Source organism: Haliotis rubra, unplaced genomic scaffold (assembly GCF_003918875.1).
Source record: "Haliotis rubra isolate DU_JTF1 unplaced genomic scaffold, ASM391887v1 Scf7, whole genome shotgun sequence".
Taxonomy (NCBI): Eukaryota; Metazoa; Mollusca; class Gastropoda; order Lepetellida; family Haliotidae; genus Haliotis; species Haliotis rubra.
The window spans coordinates 4,361,181-4,377,036 of NW_025767412.1; the positions used below are offsets into that span (position 1 = coordinate 4,361,181).

Here is a 15,856-nt window from a genome sequence, read left to right on the forward strand (position 1 = left end):
GTATGTTGGTTTATGTGTGTGTTTGCGTGTATGTGTGTTTGATTATGTGAGTACGTGTGCGAATGTGTGTTTGATTGTGTATATCTGTATGTATGTGCGTATATGTGTATATGTGCGTTTTTGTATATGTGTGTGTATGTAGGTATATATGTGTGTTTGCGTGTACATGAGTGTTGATTGTGTGTGTTTGTATGTATGTGTGTTAGTGTTAATTTGTGTTTGATGGACATATATGTGAACGTATGAGTGTGTTTACGTGTATCGATGGGTGTGTATGTGCGTTTGATTGTGTGCGTATGTGTGTATATGTGTCTTTGATTGTAGATATGTGTATATGTGTGTATGTGTTTATATGTGTGTGCCTATTTGTATGTATGCGTGTGTGTACATGAGTGTTTGATTGCGTGTGTATGTGTGCATGTGTGTCTGATTAATATTGTGTGTGTATATAAGATAACCAGATACAGTTATAAACAGAAATACATAGAGCGGTGCTTTAATCTCAAGTCAAGTCCACGGTTATTAGCTGGTGTTTTGTATTGAATACAGGTGTCACGGGTTTGTACCTGAAGCGTTTCAGTGGCTGAGTTAGTCTAGTAACCTATGACAACGCGTGCAAGGTTTTAGCCAAACCAAAGTGTATATTTTCCATAGGCGAAAGGTTATATTATATATTAGTAATACATTTTCTTACTCAGTATAAATTCCCCTGGTCTTGCTGCCTTAATTCACAGTATGTTTGCTAAAATGTATGCCGTCTCCAATTACCAATGCGCTTTTTCAGATTGCTATGCTTTCACAGAGCGGAGCAGTGGCACGTCGACTGTAAGCCCCCGCTTATCGCACAATGTATAAGGAAGTATTGTACGACATACAATTATTTACACACTGAATTCGAAACGCCAAGGCCACAAAAATCTCCATCATCCGTCTTAACAGTTTCTATTGGGCGTTAAAGAGCGCCCCGGAAAGTACATAAATGGATCACTAAAATCAGTAATGACACCGGGTGTTGCAGAAAAGATTAAGCGTATCCTGCAACAGTATGATATTTTCCTGTAATACATCTGTTGCGATCTAACATCGCACCGAAGGATATTCCTCTAACCCAACAGCGGATTGTAAAGAATCTTGATATCAGTGGTTATCGATCAGTAGGGGCGGCGGGGTAGCTTAGTGGTTAGAGCGTTCGCTCGTCACGCCGAAGACCCGGGTTCGATTCCATACATGGGTACAATGTGTTAAGCCCATTTTTGGTGTACCCAGCTGGGCTTGCTGGAATATTGCTAAAAGCTGCGTAAATCTAAATTCACTCACTCACTCATCAATTAATGATAAGGATGATAAGGACAATACTCACCAGTGACCAGTATCATGATGAATAATCCACGTCGTTGAAGTCAACTTGTTCATCAATCAATGTGGTTGTTTTCGACAGCATCGCGCTGTGTAGGACAGAATCGCTCATTGCGTTGACAAGCAACCTACCATGTTTACATATTCCATATGAACGTCAGTCATAAAAGCCCTGTTAACGCGGTCCATATTGTCCAGAGTGAAATCGTCCGCTTTAGGAAATGTCCGGATTAACGAATATTTTCCATTTACAGATCGTACTATAAAACTGATCCTGAATATGGTGTCGCACATCGTCGAGCACACAAAGAACTGTACTAAAACAAAGTTAGCGACCATTTATGTACGGCAACCCATGCTTGTCGTAAGAGGCGACTAACATGATCGGGTGGTCAGACTCGCTGACTTTGTTGACACATGTCATCGTATCCAAATTGCGTAGATCGATGTTCATGATGTTGATCACTGAATTGTTGGATCCAGACTCGATTATGTACAGACCGCCGTCTTATAGCTGGAATATTGTGTATATGTGTGTTAAACAAACAAACAATCTAACAAACAAATTTTATGGACGTAAGGACGGTTAACTTGCCAAGATCTTAATAAATATCATTTGGTGGAAGCACGACTTCATCCCATCAACTAAGCGTTTTGGAGTAAACAGCCCTGGCCAGGTCTCTCCATTATCCCCCTCCCCTGCGTTCTGCCCCCCCCTGGGCTGAGTGTGTATAGCAACTCTGTCTGGAGAGGATAAGGCTCGGATAAAAGTATCAGTCTTCCTTCTAAGAGCCGTGTCGGTTGCGGGGCTTAACTGTAGTTGTAAACATATGAATTTGTGTTAGAATCTGGGAAATTGAGTCTTAAAACCCATGTTTTGTCAGTTCGGCGCCAATCTGTCTTTAACTACCCAGGCCCGATGTCCGGGGGTACTTGATTTTGTTTTGTGGCACGATGGATAATTCCACGTTACCAATGTTGCTTGAAGAATGCTCAGGTGATTGAACAGAGTGGTTGAGTGCGAAAAATGTTCACAAAAAATGCCTTGGGCATATAGACTACAACGATCTATATTCGTGTCAACTTTAAGGCGCATTTAAGCTTCCAGTAGTGTCAAAAACAAACACGAAGCAAGAGATTCTAGTTCTATAGATGCTAAAATAACACAGCTCTGGAAGACGGTTTGTTGTCAAGGTTGTCTCAGGGAGAACGATTCCAATACGAGTAATATTTGATGCTGAAGAACCACTAAGTGACCCTTCCACCAACGAGGTGGTCCTTTCTTCATGTTGAACTGGACTCGAGCCCGATCCGACATTTGGTTTTCAGTAGTCGATGATGGCCTCCTGTTACTGGAATGCCAGCCCGTTGGTGAATACAACGCCACATTAAACACGTTTCCGTCAATTAAAAAAGTACATAAATGCGAGCGTATTTGGTTTTCAAGTAGGTTTGTATCAGTTTTCGAAAGTTTCATTTGAATGACATTCAAGTTTGAAGAATTTAATTGAAGTCATTGCAGTTGACTGATTGCGCCTCTTGTTGGGGACGGTCAGGGGAGTGGAGTAGGGGAATGGATGTCCGTCGCCATTCTGCAGCGATAAACCTCTCCACGCTGCTGGGCAGACACCCGCCCTGACAGAATGCGGATGAAACTACTGTTTAAATACATTTGCAGTTGTAGATAACCGACAGTTTTAAACTTTGTTGAGATATCTGACCAAAAATATTCGACCATTCTTTAAGCTGATAATGGCAGTAATAAATGATTATATATGTCCGGCTTCATACAGGTGAATGAGTGAGTGAATGAGGGAAGGTAACTCTTTTTAATGTAACAACAATGCACACACGTATTACTATTTTAATACTAAGTATATATTGGTATCTGTATATCCTTGGCAGTATATTGTTGTTTATGCTTGATAGGTTAGCAGTACAGCATTGTCAATATCGTGCACGGTATTAAAAGAAATAGCACATCACTGTGAGTGAATGAGTTTTAATTTTACGCCGCACTCAACAATATTCCAGGTGTATATGGCGACGGTCTGTAAATAATCGAGTCTGGACCAGACAACCCAGGGATCAACAGCATGAGCATCGATCTACGCAATTCGGATACGATGACATGTGTCAGTCAAGTCAGCGAGCCTGATTACCCGATCATGTTAGTCGCCTCTTACGACAAGCATGGGTTACTGAAGACCAAATATAACCCGGATCTTCACGGGTCCACATCTCTGCGACAAGACTATGTAACTCCATTTTCTTTATGATACATATACGCATATCCCTGACATGCATAAGTAAATCATTGGTACTATACACTAGTATAGCCTTGATAGAACCTTGACAGTATATATCAATAGAACCTTGACAGTATATATAAATGCAACCTTGACAGCATACATCAATAGAACCTTGACAGTATATATCAATAGAACCGTGACAGTATATATCAATAGAACCGTGACAGTATATATCAATAAAACCATGACAGTATACATGTATATCAATAAAACCTTGACAGCATACATCAATAGAACCTTGACAGTATATATCAATAGAACCGTGACAGTATATATCAATAAAACCATGACAGTATATATCAATAAAACCTTGACAGCATACATCAATAGAACCTTGACAGTTTATATCAATAGAACCGTGACAGTATATATCAATAGAACCTTGACAGTATATATCAATAAAACCATGACAGTATATATCAATAAAACCATGACAGTATATATCAATAAAACCTTGACAGCATACATCAATAGAACCTTGACAGTATATATCAATAGAACCGTGACAGTATATATCAATAGAACCTTGACAGTATATATCAACAGAACCTTGACAGCATATATCAATAGAACCTTGACAGTATATATCAACAGAACCTTGACAGTATATATCAATAGAACCTTGACAGTATATATCAATAAAACATTGACAGTATACATCAATAGAACCTTGGCAGTATATATCAATAGAACCGTGACAGTATATATCAATAAAACCATGACAGTACATATCAATAGAACCGTGACAGTAATACAGTAAATATCAATAGAACCTTGACAGTATATATCAATAGAACCTTGACAGTATAAACTCAACCTGTATTCGTGACATTTTTAAACATTATATCCTTGACATTACGTACTATTATAAACAAAATTGATATCTCTACACATCTGAACCAACGCTAATAGTCGCTCCCTATGTCATATACATTACTGTTAGTATGTATGAAGAAACATGCACTGAACACTGGGTATTAATACCGTTATCTTGCAATCTTGTAAGTTCATCGTCGCTATCCCGAAGCTGTCTGGTACATCGTGATATGATAGTAATACCCCACGGGCAGTGATAAGTCTCACGTTACTAAGTCACCCCTTACTAAAACGCTTCTTATGCTTGAGTTACACGTCTGGGTTGTATATCTGAAAAGTTAAAACCCCGTTTCCTGATCAGGTGCATGGAGAAATCAAATGATGCTCCTCGTACCAGATAGTGTATCGGGGCGGAACGACACTAAAAGCTCCACTAATTGAACAGTGTCATATCTTTAGAAAGGTTTTCGTTTTCTTTCCAAGCAACTTAATCCTCGTATGCTAACGTGGCTTACTAGACAACCATATGTCCACGTCTCCGGTTGCTGTTGCTGTTGCGGTTGCTGTTGCTGTGACGTTAGATCAAGCACGCTGAGTTACGTCCATGTCACAATAACTATTTTAACTACTTAACGCTGTTATAATGATTATTATTTCCTAACCAGAGTTGATATTGAAACAGAAGCAAATTACAAAGTAAACCGGTCTTGCCTCTTCAACTTCCGGATAACACGGGCGATTGCAATGTTAGTTGTTTTCAAAGATCGAAAAACAATGTTTTGGATATCGTTTCGTTAACAACCGGTGCATGGTCACGACGCAAGCCGGGTTCCTAGCTGCACTATATGATCATCTGGGACATCTTGGAAATCAAACGAAAACTCTTTTTATAAGCTTGACGTTTTTTTCAGTGTTTTCTTGAAAGAATGATGTGAAAACCCAATCATGCGATCTCATCTGGCCTTTGATGTCATTAATTTTGTTAACTTGCATGGGGCAAATCAATATGTGAACTGCACGTTTGAGAGGGGAAGTGCTTCAAGTTAAATCATGCTTGGTACTTTTTTCTCATCTGGCTGTTCAAAACGGTGCGCTTTTTAAGTGTTAATTATACAAAAACATTTGTTTGCTTCTGCGCAGATGCGATATTGTTTCTACCGCGCAAAATTGGGCTGCTTAAACCTGTAATGGTGGAAAGTTGAAACTGCTAAAACATCGCTTGGTGTCATTAATGAACATACGTTTTTTGCTCTTGAGGTGCTGGTTTCCATAAGACTGATCTGATACAGAAACGATGTGAAGGACAAGTCGGGATGGAACATGCAATGCTGGTGACGGTGTGAGATATGTGGATAAGGTAGTTGGAGGGTTGAGGGAGAGACTCCGGCATACTTTACAGGGTGAGAGTAGCGGAATACAGGATGGAGGGTTTGGTATTGGTGTGGGTGTGGGTGTGGGTGTGAGAGTGGGTGTGGTGTGGGTGAGGGTGTGGGTGTGGGTGTGAGAGTGGGTGTGGTGTGGATGTGGGTGTGGGTGTGAGAGTGGGTGTGGTGTGGTGTGGGTGAGGGTGTGAGAGTGGGAGTGGTGTGGGTGTGGGTGTGAGAGTGGGTGTGGTGTGGTGTGGGTGAGGGTGTGAGAGTGGGAGTGGTGTGGGTGTGAGAGAGAGAGTGTGTGTGTGTGAGTGTGTGTTGGTGTGGTGTGAGAGTGGGTATGGGTGTAAGAGTGGGTATCGGTGTGGGTGTGGGTGTGAGAGGTGGGTGTGGGTATGAGAGTGGGTATGGGTGTGAGAGCGGGTATGGGTGTGAGAGTTGGTAGGGTGTTGGTGTGAGAGTGGATGTGTGTGTGGGTGTGGGTGTGGGAGTGTGTGTGGGTGTGAGAGTGAGTGTGGGTGTGGGTGTGAGAGTGGTGTAGGTGTGCGAGTGGGTGTGGGTCTAGGTGTGAGCATTGGTGTGCATATGGTGTGAGAGTGCGTTTGGGTGTGAGAGTGGGTGTGGGTGTGGGTGTGGGTATCGGTATGGGTATGGGTATAGGTTTGCGTATGGTGTGAGCGTGGGTGTGGGTATTTGTGTGCGTATGGTGTGAGAGAGGGAGAGGGGGTGTGATGTGGGTGTGGGTGTGAGAGTGGGTATGGGTGTGGGTGTGAGAGTGGGTGTGAGTTTGAGAGTGGGTGTGGGTCTTGGTGAGGGTATTGGTGTGCATATGGTGTGAGAGTGGGTGTGGGTGTGGGTATGGGTATTTGTGTGCGTATGGTGTGAGAGAGGGAGAGAGGGTGTGGTGTGGGAGTGGGTGTGGGTGTGGGTGTGGGTGTGGGTGTGGGTGTGGGTGTGGGTATGGGTATGGGTACAAAAACATTTGTTTGCTTCTGCGCAGATGGGTATGGGTATGGGTATGCGTATGGTGTGAGCGTGGGTGTGGGTGTGAGAGCGGATGTGGGTGTGGATGTGGATGTGGATGTGGGTGTTGGTGTGGGTGCGGGTGCGGGTGCGGGTGCGGGTGCGGGTGCGGGTGCGGATGTGGATGTGGATGTGGATGTGGGTGTGGGTCTGGGTGTTGAAGTTGGTGTTGGTGTTGGTGTGGGTGTGGGGATGGGTGTGGATGTGACTGTGGATGTGGGTGTGGGTGTTGGTGTGGGTGTGGTAGTAGGTGTCGGTGTGGATGTGGATGTGTGTGTGTGGGGGGGTGTGGGTATGGGTGTGGGAGTGGTGTGGGTGTGGATGTGGGTATGGGTGTGGGTGTTGATGTGAGTGTGGATGTGCATGTGATGTGGATGTGGTTGTGGGTGTGGATGTGGATGTAGTGTGGGTGTGGATGTGGATGTGGATGTGGATGTGGATGTGATGTGGATGTGGGTGTTGGTGTGGGTGTGGATGTGATGTGGATGTGGATTTGATGTGGATGTGGATGTGGATGTGATGTGGATGTGGATGTGGATGTGGATGTGGATGTGATGTGGATGTGGATGTGATGTGGATGTAGGTGTTGGTGTGGATGTGGATGTGGATGTGGATGTGGATGTGATGTGATGTGGGTGTGGGTGTGGATGTGGATGTGATGTGCACGTGGATGTGATGTGGATGTGGATGTTGGTTTGGGTTTGGGTGTGGGTGTGGATGTGGATGTGGATGTGGATGTGGATGTGGATGTGGGTGTGGGTGTTGATGTAGGTGTTATTGTGAGTGTTGGCGTTGCGTGAGAGTGGGTTAGGATTTGTTTGTGTGTGTGTGTGTGTGTGTGTGTGTGTGTGTGTTGGGGGGGTATGGGTGTGGGTGTTGGTGTGAGTGTTGGCGTTGTGTGAGACAGGGTTAGGATTGGTTTGGGTGTGGGTGTTGGTAACTTCTGGCATTTTAGAAGTTGGGAAGTACAATTTAGACAAACGTTATGGATAACAACTTTATTTTGTGAAAGCGACGTTTCCATACTGATTCTTGTACCGTCGTTGTCATTGCCAAGTAGGAATGTGAGTTCTAGCTCATCCACATTCCTGCTTGACAACGGTAGAAGAATCAGAGATAGTTCGAAGATGAGAGATAAGGCGATGGTGAGATATAGGGTGAGAGTTAAAGCTAAAGCGAGAGATAAGGCCAAAGCGGGATATAGGGCTAAAGCAAGAAATAAGACTAAAGCGAGATGTAGGGCTAAAGCAAGAGATAAGACTAAAGCGAGATGTAGGGCTAAAGCAAGAGATAAGACTAAAGCGAGATGTAGGGCTAAAGCAAGAGATAAGACTAAAGCGAGATGTAGGGCTAAAGCAAGAGATAAGACTAAAGCGAGATGTAGGGCTAAAGCAAGAGATAACACTAAAAAGCGAGATGTAGGGCTAAAGCAAGAGATAAGACTAAAGCGAGATGTAGGGCTAAAGCAAGAGATAAGGCTAAAGCGAGATGTAGGGCTAAAGCAAGAGATAAGACTAAAGCGAGATGTAGGGCTAAAGCAAGAGATAAGACTAAAACGAGATGTAGGACGACTGATGTGTCACTGGTTGTAGAAAAAACCCCAGACACTGTGAATCTTACGAAAACGAACGCTGTGGTTGTAGTGAAAGATAATCCCAGATTGAAAACAGTAATTCCATTCAGTATTTTTCGAACATATGTATTTCGTGACAATGTCCCAGGGGCCGGGCTCACGGATGTAGAGCACGAGTTCCTAGTTAAACTAACGGTTAAGACACTAGTCAACAGGAAATTGATTGCAATGAATATACAGAGATTCCTGTCCATGGCCTGTCAGCCAACAGATACAATCCTCATCTTGTTTCTTAATTAATCAAATTTATATCATGTAGGAAGAGAATTAGACCTTAGCTATACATTATTTTATTATATAGGTAGTATTTTTCCTGTACCACGATTGGTCAAAAGACCGTCACATGATTGACTACAAAACACGATATTGACTTGAGTTTTCTGATAAATTACGATATTGACTTGGGTTACTAAAAATAGACAAGGAATCCCGTACGAAGGGGCTTCCCCCGCTTTTCAGCCAATCAGATCACTCGGATAGATGGCACAGTGTGTGCATTAAAAGTTTATGTTAAAACCTGTCCCTCTCATTATATAATAAAACAATTATAGACTCTTGTAGAGGTCGATATCGGTTTTTATTGACCTGAGAAAAACAATATCGACCTCGCAAGCTCGGTCGATATTGTTTTACTCAGGTCAATAAAAACCAATATCGACCTCTACAAGAGTCTATAATTGTATAATATACCAAGTCAAAGAGAATGAGGAGACATTTGATTAGCATTGAACCTTCAATTATAAATTACCAACATGAGCAAGAGAAAAACAGTATTAACTCTGCCATTCCTGTGACAAAATAGAATCAGATGCATTTCACTACTGTCATGTTTTCCATATACATTAATCCCAACACTTTTAAAATGAAATTGAGTTTTAGTGGCCCTCAGATTAAAAATATTCCGAAAATTATATATGTTGTATATGATATTCAACACAATGTTCAAACCTATTAAGAATTCAAAGCACATTATTTTTTCAAGCATATTTCAGACTGGTCAGAAAGGATGTTCGTGACATTGTAACAAAGGTTTTAAGTACGTACATTTATGTACTATCAGTATTTAATTGTCAGCTACAGCAGATGTTGCGACCAGAGTGTAAATAAGGATTCGTTCAAGTTGACAATGTGTCATTGTATGTTAAACAATAGTCCCCATAGTTATCATTATTTGCAATATATAAAGTGAAAGTTTGCCGATTGGTATTAAAAAAGAATCATACGTATGTACTCATGCGTATTTTCGATATGAAAACAAAATCTGCCAATTTGTAACACTCCATTTGTTTCATAAATCATGATATTTGTTCACTTGTGATATCTAGTTATATTTCCGTTAATCAGTGACAGTGAGTGAGATAACACTGAAAAATATAACACGCTTCGTACTGGCGACATCTGGTATATTAAGCTGTGCAAGTAAGTTTCACATCGATTCTGCCGCTGTCACAGTCGACTATTTAAGTTCCTGTTCATAATGGCTACCTTTAACGTGACAATCGTAAGAACAATCGTTGGTTGTTGCTTTACGCCGCACTCAGCCATATTCCAGCTATATGGCGGCGAGATGTAAATAATCGAGTCTGGACTAGACAATCCAGTGATCAACAGCATGAGCATCGATCTACGTAACTGGGATACGATGACATGTGTCAACAATATCAGCGAGCCTGGCCCCCGATCCCATTAGTCGCTTCTTACGACAAGTATGGGTTACTGAAGATCAATTCTAACCTGGATCTTCACGGGCCGAATCTATGATTCGAGCCCGGGACACTGTCAGTAACATCGATACACATAGTGACATTTAAATCAAACAAATCTTGGCCAAAAAGTCATGTATTTTACATCAAACGTTCACTTCTATGATGATGTGCAGCTTTGAAACATTAAATCATCAATCTCTAAGCGTAGTTGTACCTAACTGTACTTAATACGCTATATCATTCTTTGTTGCCGTTTCTGTCATCGATCTGTTTCCACATTAATACCGATGACATCAACTTCATTACAAGCCCTGTTCTAAATAAATGTTCAGGCAGTCAAATTACAGATGCTCACAAATCTCCATCTTACGATCTTCGTAAGGAAACCAGCTGCTTATTGAAACAGCTTCCTCTTAAAACAGACAATGTTCATTATCCTGAGTACTAAAATCCCACGTGTATTGATGCGTGTTGCCATGGAAACCCGAAATATAGCTGGATAACGACACGCCCATTATGCAATCGATGTTCCCACGTACGTTGAATGGAAGCCATGACGAGATGAATGACAGCGTTGTTCTCTGTTGATGTGCTAACGACAGGGCTATTAACCTGGTTCAAGGTATGCAGTAAGTCACCACTTCGAGTCTTCAAACAGTATGGCCTGTTTCATCACCCCGCGTCATCAGGGATGCTGGTTAAATGAACATGTTCTGATGACTGTTCCCGGTGGTTTCAGGTCCTTTTTCAGGTCAAGGAGTCAACATTGCAGGTCAATTGTTTCATTTCAATCAATAGTGTCGTGATGATGCCAGACGCGTAGCACAACGTTAAATGTTGTTGCGTGGGGCAGTCTCTGTAAGAAACCAGCTTACAGTTAAATCTGGTTAATCCAAACTGTTTCAGCACAAAATGGTCTTTAATAATGTAAGCTGGCATATTTCATGGATCATGAACCGTTACATACACATTACATATGATTCTTTGAGGAATTATTACTGTTAGTTGTAGATTGACTTTTCATCAATATGGTTTCAAATTATATACATCAAAGAGTTCAATGCTGTTAATTGTACTTTTATACATAATTGTGAACTCGGTATTTTCGGCAAGACACTGCAGTATTGTGTGAGAGAAATTTAGGTTGATGCCGGTTTCAGCAATCTTCCAGCAACATCAGGGCGGGGGACACCGGAAAGGGGTTTCACACATTGTACCAACGCAGAGAACCGAACCCGACATTTCGGCGTGACGAGCAAACGCTTTAACCACTAGGCCACCCCACTGCCCAAGTAGAGGTTGAAATTGATGCGGTATTAAACATGTCTACTTCAATAAACGACACATAGTTCGTTCATTATTTTCAATTTGAAACCGACGTTAACTTGATCCCCTAAATCATTGATATTTAACAAAACGTGTCTTGGAAAATAATACGAGCAGACCATAGAAAATAATTAAGGATATATAAAGGTGACAGAATAGCGTCACAAACTACTGTGCGGCATATCTGTCCCCTCATTATATGATGGCGTGACTTATGGCGTATAATATTCATAGCAACTGTCATGTAATATAAGCTTAAAGCATTGTCCACGTGTCTTGTTAATGACACGTTTTTCACGTGTACTTCTACGTACGTTTGTCACGTGTCCTGTATTTGGCATTTTCTGGAAGGCTGCTTGAAGTGGTAAAGGTATTGTCACAGGTACTGTTTATTAGACATTTGTAATAATGTAAATCAACAAACTAATGCGTGTATTAAATAATGCGAGTGCAAACCTCAAAACGAAAATGCGTGCATTTATTAATGCGAGGAGGCAAATCAGGAAAGGTTGACCAGAATGACTATACCCACTAATGACTACACTCACAACTTTGGGAAATACTATACAAGTATTTAATCCGACTCTAGTGTAAACATCTTAATTCCCCGAACACATGGGCGTTTGGATCAAAGACGGCTTTCCTTTCAACTTTTAGTACTAGTAATTGACAGTAGACAGGATGATCTCAGTTTGTGACATTTCAAACTCAAATAGTCAATAGTAGTAGCATGCAAAAGCGTTTGGAAGATGTATCATGCATCATACTGATCATAACAATTATGCTGAAGTACGTAACTGTCACTATATAAGCGTCGACCTGTCGGTCTTCCGGATCCAGCCACCGGTTACATGCTGCCAGGAAACTACCATCTGATTATGACACAAAACGGGAAGAGCTCATTACAGAAATAGGGGAAGTAGTTTCGTCAAAGTCGATCCCAGCTGACCTCATAATAAACTTTGATCAAACTGGCATGAAAATCGTCCCCGTATTCAAATTGGACATTAACAACTCAAGGACATTCGTTGCGAATCGTTTCTTGTTGATATAATATAATGTCGATGTTATTGTGTCAAGAAAGGAATTTTTGTGAATCAGTCGTTCGTCTTTGTTCACTGGGTTATCGTGACCCAAATACTAGTAATAACGATATCGAGTGCAAAAGACAATATAGTAATGCGAGATTTATTAATGCGCTTCAGATATAGTCGCATTTTTCGCATTAATAAGTAGCTCGCATTATTTTATTGATTTACAGTATATCTTATTGATATTACATATGTAGCGACCCGTGAAGATCCGGGTCAGAATTGATCTTCAGTAACCCATGCTTGTCGTAATAGACGACTAACGGGATCGGGTGGTCAGGATCGCTGACTTGGTTGACACATGTCATCGTATCCCAGTTGCTCATGATGTTGATCGCTGGATTGTCTGACCCAGACTCGATTATTTACAGCTCGCCTCCATATACACGGGATATTGCTGAGTGTGGCGTTAAACCACAAACCGACCAACCAACATATGCTGCCTCGGCGCCATATGGCTGAAGCTTGCCGATGGATCGGGATGATAACTGACTCGTGGCCTGTTTTTATGTATATGTCACGTACCTTCTCAAGATACGTTTAACGTAACCTCTGTATGATACGTGTCCTGATCATGATAATATTGTCATATTCCCTGCGGCCACTTTACTGACTTACTTTGATCTCAATATTGTTGTTTGGTTTGAACGTGAGTATTTGTCGAGTATGATTGTAACATTGCACAAGCGTGGAACACAACTGTTGCAATGTCGATGCTGGCTATTGAATTGACAGCATTTGTTGATAGACATCACTCGGAAATGATTTGCAATTAATTGTTAGTGCCTAGGGCTTAGACATACACGTAGCTGTGTCATAAAGAGAAAACCACATTAGGGAAAATGAATTCGAGCGATGACGTGACGTCAGAAGACTACAAATCAAATACAAAGGGTTTGTTCTCTAGGTCGTCCCCCCCCCCCTCTCTCCCACTCTCTCTGTATCTCTCTTTGTCTTTCTCTCATTACATGTGGGTGTGTCGTTCTCTGACGCATATTGATCCTCTCATTCTCTCCCCTTCTCTCTCTCCCCTTCTCTCTCTCTCTCTGTGTCTTTCTCTCATTACATGTGGGTGTGTCGTTCTCTGACGAATATTGATCCTCTCATTCTCTCCCCTTCTCTCTTTTTCTCTCCCCTTCTCTCTCTCTCTCTATGTCTTTCTCTCATTACATGTGGGTGTGTCGTTCTCTGACGCATATTGATCCTCTCATTCTCTCCCCTTCTCTCTCTTTCTCTCCCCCTTCTCTCTCTCTGTGTCTTTCTCTCATTACATGTGGGTGTGTCGTTCTCTGGCGTATATTTATCCTCTCATTCTCTCCCCTTCTCTCTTTTTCTCTCCCCTTCTCTCTCACTCTCTCTGTGTCTTTCTCTCATTACATGTGGGTGTGTCGTTCTCTGACGCATATTGATTCATAACTACAGGTAACATCTGCACAACTAGAAACGTTGGATGAATATGTATATGGAATATGAAGAGAACATGTATCATAGAAACATATATCAATTTTTCATATACTCTTAGATATGTTGCAAGGAATTTCAGTAAGGTTGATAACAATAAATGTAACAACAATAAAACAAATTGTCATTGGGCAACATATCCTTGATCAGATGCAAGTTGAACCATACCGGTTTATGGATAGTCGAGAACATTCGCTGAAATACAACCTACAGCTGTGGAACTAGGATCTCCATCAATATCAACATGATTATTGGCCTGCTATCTTGCACCTAGTAATCTGTAGGAACTCACGACAACACGATTACACAGTCAATCTGATCCCCCCTAAAGATCGTCAGAAGACTGATGCTATAGTCTCGACCACCATTCTAGGAGTTGAGGTGAGTCAGCTCTATTGCATCGTATTCTTTGAAGTTGCAGTTTAGTTCCTGGTTTGGCGGACGCGATACTGTCAGTGTGGTTTCAGGCCAACTTACTTAGACGGTTTCTTGAGCTGATTAGACTGGTCTGGTGTTCCTGGGAACTGATTAATGTACCTTCAGGGCCATGTCAGTTCATATAATGACCTGAATTTAGCTTTTATCACACCAAGTCACAATTATAGCGTTAAGCTCCAAGGAGATCATTTTGGGTTTTGTTCAAATTCTCACTGTGGCAAAATAGCTTCTCCATTTTTCTGAACTGTTGATATCATCAAACAGTCGTTATTGTTACCGCACGAGCATAAATAATATAATAAAAACAATAATGATTTGAACAAGTACACACTACGTGGTTTGAAGTGGCATAAACAATAGCGTAATTCGATTGAAACAGATGTGTGTGTGTTATTGACAAATCTGTATGTGACAAGATCGATGGGCTGACACAAGTATGACACCACCTAAACGGATCCCTTGTGTGCAAGTATGTCCAACTGTAAACTGTAAGCTGACGCAGCAGTATGTACCAGTAAAAAGGTCTAGTTGAAGGCAACGCTTCGCTAACCTTTAGTCGGTCTACATCAGATTTCAACGTTGGCCACGAGTTCACTAATACGTATGTCAGTCAAATGTTGGGCGCTGAAAATGTCATATGATGTTGTTTGTTTGTTGTTAAACGACGCCCTCAGCCCAACAACGTCACATCAACACGACGACAGGCGTTTTGTTATATATCTAGTCTGGACCACACAATCCCGTTATTATTACTGTGTAATAGGCTTCTCTGCCCAGTGACAGTTGAAGCTGGCTATAATAGGGTTTAGGACCTTGCGTTGTGTACTGTTTTATGTGGTGATGGTTAAGTAGCCAACTTCAAATAGGCTCTATGAATCAGACCTCATTGCTGGTAAAAACATAACAAAATAGAAAAGAGAAACTCAATAATTTATTTACAAAAACCTAAACCTATCCTAGCCTAACAACCTAACCTAATCTATACCTAACAATCTAACCTAACCCCAAACCCTAATGAGAGATGTCCAAAACAAATAAATATCTTAATTTCCTATGTAACCAAAAAGCCTATATACTTGGTCTGGATTACCAGGACTCAAGCAACTGAAATAAATGTCCTAAAGACAAGGAGTGCTGTGAAGCTACTCCCTTTATTGGGCTAGAGGCAGGCTGTGCATGTGCTGCACATGCCAGGCACAACCTACCGGGTGTGTTGTGGCTATGCATACCAGCATAGCCGAGAACACACTAATAACCCATGTTATATTAACCCAACCCCAAATAGAACTCAAACTTTACCCGAAATATCCTAAACTACCACAAC

General features: G+C 41.5%; 1 protein-coding gene across 2 annotated transcripts in view; it reads left to right on the forward strand.

The window, feature by feature from the left end:
* LOC124258627 (metabotropic glutamate receptor 3-like) overlaps nt 1-15,856 on the forward strand; it is a 164,624-nt gene that overhangs the window by 15,042 nt on the left and 133,726 nt on the right. Inside the window, exon 1 of one of the 2 annotated variants that reach the window (XM_046692697.1) lies at nt 14,155-14,475. The exons of the other annotated variant lie outside the window; for it this stretch is intronic. The gene's annotated coding sequence lies outside the window, so the exon portion shown is untranslated. Of the gene's footprint in view, nt 1-14,154; nt 14,476-15,856 lie in introns of those variants that run through there. 2 annotated transcript variants of the gene reach the window in all.